At 37.1% G+C, this 6,000-nt stretch overlaps 1 long non-coding RNA gene across 1 annotated transcript; it reads right to left on the bottom strand.

The window, feature by feature from the left end:
- Nucleotides 1–1,035: 1,035 nt before the first annotated feature.
- Nucleotides 1,036–2,515, bottom strand: LOC309507481. Its single transcript, XR_014209155.1, has 3 exons — nucleotides 2,237–2,515; nucleotides 1,758–1,913; nucleotides 1,036–1,554 (listed from the first exon to the last, which is right to left on the bottom strand). It is a non-coding gene; the product is annotated as an uncharacterized lncRNA (long non-coding RNA).
- Nucleotides 2,516–6,000: the final 3,485 nt, after the last annotated feature.

Below are 6,000 nucleotides of genomic sequence, written 5' to 3'. Positions count from 1 at the left end.
TGAATGGGACGACATTCTATTCTGAAATGCTTGTCTACGAGTGACGCTGCGGAGCGAGCAGGAAAACATGGAGCGGATGAGCGGAATCAGTGGATCTTTAGCGGAGCGATAACAGAACGTTTTTATGGGAATCTTCTGGAGGGTTAGGGAGGGGGGCGAGAGGGGCACCTCAGCTGATGAGGGCAGAAGGGCAGTGGCTCTAGCCACCGGGCCACCCCCCTGTGCACGGCCCTTAAAGTGTGAAAAACTGAAACCCTCTGGCTTTCTAGAGCTTTGATTCAATTTTTGCAATGTTGAATAGGCTTTGTCTTTGCTCTTTCTCACTCTGTTCTTCTAATTTTGTGAAGGCATTGTTTTTTTGTCTACAAAATCGGCAGACAACAGAAAATGTTATTTATTTATTCGTGATTTATTTATTAGTGTTATTTATATTAGATTAGATCAGGTTTAATAATTTGATTGAACAAGAATTCTAATTTTCACTACTCCCAGTGTATGATTGCAGAACAATATATGTTTGAAAATTGATGGAGCAACAGATTTTGTGTGAAAATAAATCAGAAAGGTGGTTTGTTTAAAAATCGTATTAATGTATGAGGTGGCAAGGAGGTACACACGGGGTAAAACCAGCACGGTAAAGACACACAGTATTGATACAAATACTTAAGCTAAATTAATATGCTTTTAATAATGTCTAAGTTGATACTTGTTCAAACCAATCACTTTAGCAAAGTTTATAAAAAAAATTTAGTTATTTTGATAAATTAAATAATAAATGTTTGTTCAATAAATATAGGCTATCTGTCATAATTTTCATTTTAAAAATACAGAAACAAGATTCTTGAGATCTTTGTATTTAAATTGCTACATAAGTCTAAAACATTAAAAAATATATAAAATAGTAGATTAAATTAGCACAGAATCAACTTTGATCAAGTCAATGATCAGCCAAATTTCCAAGTCCATCATCAAAAGCGTTTATGAAAAAAAGTGCTGAGCAGAATTTGTGCCATTGAGTGGTATGCGCTCAAGTCAAATGCGCATTTTACCCCGGTGTGACTTTATAACTGTTGTAACCTGTATATCATTTCAATTTATACTTTAACTGTATAATATTAAATTAAATGTCTATACTACTTCCATAGGACGAGGCAGCTCAGAGAGTGAGAGCCCACTGAGCATCAGACAGTTAAACTGGCATTGACATTGAATTATTTAATTGGAAGAGTAATTATAACAACATAAATTGATTTTGCACTAAATCCTAATTGTAATCTTGTTGCCCATATAAAAGAGTTGTTTTTAATTTTCTATATTAAGATGATACTGCCTCATTCAAACTCCTTATAGTGCCCCATTTTTTGGTTTAAGCCACTGCCCCTCAAAATGTCTGTGCACGGCCCTGGTCTGAATTGAAAAGGATATGATTTGCATCCCAGATTAAATTATTAAAGTATTTAGTTTCTAAATCTTAGTAAAATTGAGAGATAGGAGGACTTTGATTTCCATCCGCTGCTTTTTTCGTGGGGGTGACCAGTCCTCTCCTGCACTGTCCTGTTGAAGGAACAGACACAATCATGTAACGCTGACCAGATTTAATAAATGATTCTCAAAGAAAATCTAAAGAAAAATTGCTTCTACCATTTTGATATGAGGCGTCTGAATTGAAAAGGATATGATTTGCATCCCAGATTAAATTATTAAAGTATTTCGTTTCTAAATCTTAGTAAAATTGAGAGATAGGAGGAGGGTCTAACCAATGCTCTTTTCCGGGTCAATTGGGACCCGGACTGAAGTCTGTTTGGAGTCCCCGGGTTCGGTTGTGAAGTGGTTATCTGAGGGGCTGGAGGGTTGTTGCGCCTCAGTTCCACACACAGTTTTTGTGGAGGTGCCTGACACAGACCTGCGTTGTCCTGTTGAGAGAACAGATATAATCGTGCAATGCTGGGCAGGTTTATGGCTGCTTCTTAAGCCCCTTTCACACAGAGATTCCGGAAAATACACGGATAAAGTGACCGTTTGATTTTGGTTCATTCACACTGCCAGTGATTTTCCGGAATCAGAGAGTGCGTTCACACACAACCCGTAAAAATCCCGTAAAGACACGTGACATCGATGTGACTTGTAATGTCTCAGCAGCGTCTTAAGTTTGCTTATGAGCTGAGATTTCTCTCTCAAGAAACCACGCTTGTGCATTTTTTTATCTGATTCGATTATAAACTTGTGCATTACGTACCGTTTCACAGCTGGCGAATGATCCCGGCTTCAGTGTCATCACTACGACACAGCATTATTACGGCTTTTGTTCACACAGCGCACGTTCCGGGACTGAACACGGCAATATTACTAGGTCCCCAACCCGGCATCGATGCCGGCATCAATCCCGGTATGGAAGCTTATGGGTAGCAATATTCAACTTGAAATGTAATATGCAAAATGACAATGCAATATGTAAAATGGCAATGCATTTCTGTATTTAAATTAAAAATTTTCCATCATTTGTGCAACGTTTGGTGCAAAATGAAAATTCAATTATATAATTTACATTTGCCATTTCATACACTACTTTTAATATGGAAATTGAATACATATTTTAACGCTTTATAAGTAGCAAAATTAAAATTTAAATGTATTACAGAAATGATTAGATATGTTTAACATGTTCAAGCAAAAACTGTGGCAAAATTGTAATTTAAATGCAATTTTTTTCTTAATTGCATTTACACTCACAGTTACGACACTTGCGATTGCATTTCCATTAAGTGTCCCTCAATGAATGTAGCAAAATTCAATGTGCAATTTGAAAATGCATTCTGAGCCGATCACGTGCCCGCCCCGCCCTGTCAATCACTGCGTGAAGGCGGGGCTCGGCAACAGGTAAACACACGCTATGGTGCGTATTTTGAGGTGTTGGAAGGAAACAGGGCGGCGGCAGAGCTGATACGAGCGTTAAATTCACTAGCAGATGAAGTGGAGCGTGGACAAAGAAATGTATTCCCGAAGATTATTACGCGCCTGCAGGTGATAGAACCAGTACGATGTTGGACCGTCTGGGTCTGGGAGAATGTTCTGCCTATCAAGCGTCGACACCCATGTCAACATTCTGCTGCGCTGCTGTTGTCTGATGCTGGACTGTGTTGATGTTTTCGTTTTGTATAAAATATTATCATTGTCTGATACATGCTTATCTTTATTATTAGCCTACTATTAACTGTAATACCCAATAATGTTGGAGATCCTATAGTTTTTCCTTCCAAATGCATAGGCCTATTACTCTGAGATCACAAAGCTCCGTTGGTATTCGGTATTAATAGCTAAAAATCACAAAAATGTGACCGCTCTTTATTTATAACTGACTGTAATGTTCAATAAAGTGACGAATGTGATGTGTGACCATCTCTGTTTATTCAGCTGTATAATCATAAAATATGAGGCATACATGCGAGTCCCTTTCCATTTTATAAAGCATATTGATAAGGTATTAATACATATGAACATGGTCACGGAATCTGACGGGTCAAATTCATCGACCTAGCCTTTTTTGGGTGAATGTGGAGCATGTCGAGGGCGGGTGACGTCATCGTCTATAATTCAGTGTCTAATATTTTAAACAACGAAGCAGCACACGATCTTTAACCGGCACAAACTATCGCACAAACAAACGAGACTATTTTGGGTGAATGTGGAGCAGGTTGGGGGGGGTATGGAATGCCAAGTCTGCCAATATTAAAAATAAATAAATACATAAATAAATATACAAATAAATGTAAAAACGAAAAAATAAATAAATAAATATATAAATAAATATACATAGAAAAGCAAAAAACGAAAATAAATTATTATTTATACATTTATTTCCTTATTTATGTATATATACATTTTTTTCCATATTTATTTTTTTATTCTTTTATTTATTTATACATTTATTCATTTATACATTTATTTATTTTTACATTTATTTATTTCTACATTTATGTATTTCTACATTTATTTATTTAGTCATTTATTTCTTCCTACATTTCTTCCTGCATAGGGTAATGAGGAGGGCGTGGTTTACCTCAGACATAGCAATCGAGCTCAGAGTAAGCGAAGGCGAAGGGTTGAGGCCACAGTGACACCCTGTGGCGAAATACAATAAGTATTACTCACTGACGTTGATACGGTCTGTGACTGCGAGGTATATGGTCAGAATCCTAAATCTTACTGTGTGACATGGATAGGCTACTCTTTATTCCGGACATGGCCGTAGAACATCGTTTGGTCTGGATTTGTAAAATGTCCTGGGCTAACAAACATGAAACAGGGACTCTGAAACGGAATTGATATTTTCCATTTTTCGGTCAGAACTCACAGAAAGGAAGCAGGGCACATATAGGCTACAGTGAAGTCGACGCAAGCATATTGACCAATGCTTTTGAAACGAGACCATTGCATTTGAATGTAGCCTAATTTCCAAAAACAATACTGACAGCAACAGAAACCAGGGCCGCGGGAAGAGGTTTTAGGTTGTGGGTGCTCACCACTTTTGAATAAGAAACAATATCAAGACTATAAAACTCGTCAAAAAACGTGCACACACTCCAACCACCTGCCGCACATTACATTTTTGACTTTATTGATTCTGCTTTTATTCGTAATGCAATGGACCGGTCAATGGGACATAAATTAATCCTTAAAGGATGGGACTTTATGGGACATTTGCACAAAAAGAATAAATAACTTACCGTAGCCTATTTTATAAGTCGCTCCGGAGACGCATATCAGTCAAAAAATGCGCCACGAGGAAGAAAAAAACATATATAGCCTAAGTCGCATTGGACTAAGTTGCTTTTTAAAAAAACAAATTATTTCACAAAAAAAAAAAGTTACAGACAGTTCTCCGCTACGGACGTGAGCGCTCTAAAGCAGCACTAAAAGAATGTTTTAAAACTTTCACAGAGACCTCAAACTGAAAGCACAAAGCCTGTCTTTACATTTAATTTCGTTTTGTATTAATTGTATCTTAATTTTAATCGATGTTTCATCAAAAAATTGTCTGGTTTTAATAAATAAGAAGGCTATTAGAAAATAGATAATCAGGACACGGAGGCGCTGGCGAACCTGAAGCTCGTCTCATAATGAACCGAAACTCAGCGTAGGCCTATAAGGTAGCCTATTGCCTCACAGACCTGAGACATATAGATAGCTTGAAATGTCTACTTTTAAGCAGAACAATTCAAAACGAAAGAAAACAGACTGCGCTGCTTATTTTTTATGTCAGTGTCGGCTAGACAGATGAAGTTGACGACTCGCGATCTTCGCAGCGCCATCAGAGAGAAATGCACATTTCATACGAATTACATAAACAGCGCAGTCTGTTTTCTTTCGTTTTGAATTTGAATTTGTAGACATTTCAAGCTATCTATATGTCTCAGGTCTGTGAGGCAATAGGCTACCTTATAGGCCTACGCTGAGTTTCATTATGAGACGAGCTCCAGGTTCGCCAGCGCCTCCGTGTCCTGATTATCTATTTTCTAATAGCCTATATTTAGCTACTTCTTATTAAATTCATCAAAATTTGTTGATGAAACATCGATTAAAATTAAGATACAATTAATACAAAACGAAATTAAATTTAAAGACAGGCTTTGTGCTTTCAGTTTGAGGTCTCTGTGAAAGTTTTCAAACATTCTTTTAGTGCCGCTTTAGAGCGCTCACGTCCGTAGCGGAGAACTGTCTGTAACTTTTTTTTTTTTTGTGAAATAATTTTAAAAAAAAATGCAACTTAGTCCAGTGCGACTTAGGCTATATATGTTTTTTTCTTCCTCGTTGCGCATTTTTTGACTGATATGCGTCTCCGGAGCGACTTATAAAATAGGCTACGGTAAGTTATTTATTCTTTTTGTGCAAATGTCCCATAAAGTCCCATCCTTTAAGGATTAATTTATGTCCCATTGACCGGTCCATTGCATTACGAATAAAAGCAGAATCAATAAAGTAAAAAATGTAATGTGCAGGCAG

The sequence above is a fragment of the Leuciscus leuciscus genome (genome assembly GCF_965113295.1).
Source record: "Leuciscus leuciscus genome assembly, chromosome: 10".
Classification (NCBI taxonomy): Eukaryota; Metazoa; Chordata; class Actinopteri; order Cypriniformes; family Leuciscidae; genus Leuciscus; species Leuciscus leuciscus.
This window is presented reverse-complemented; position numbering and strand designations above follow the sequence as displayed.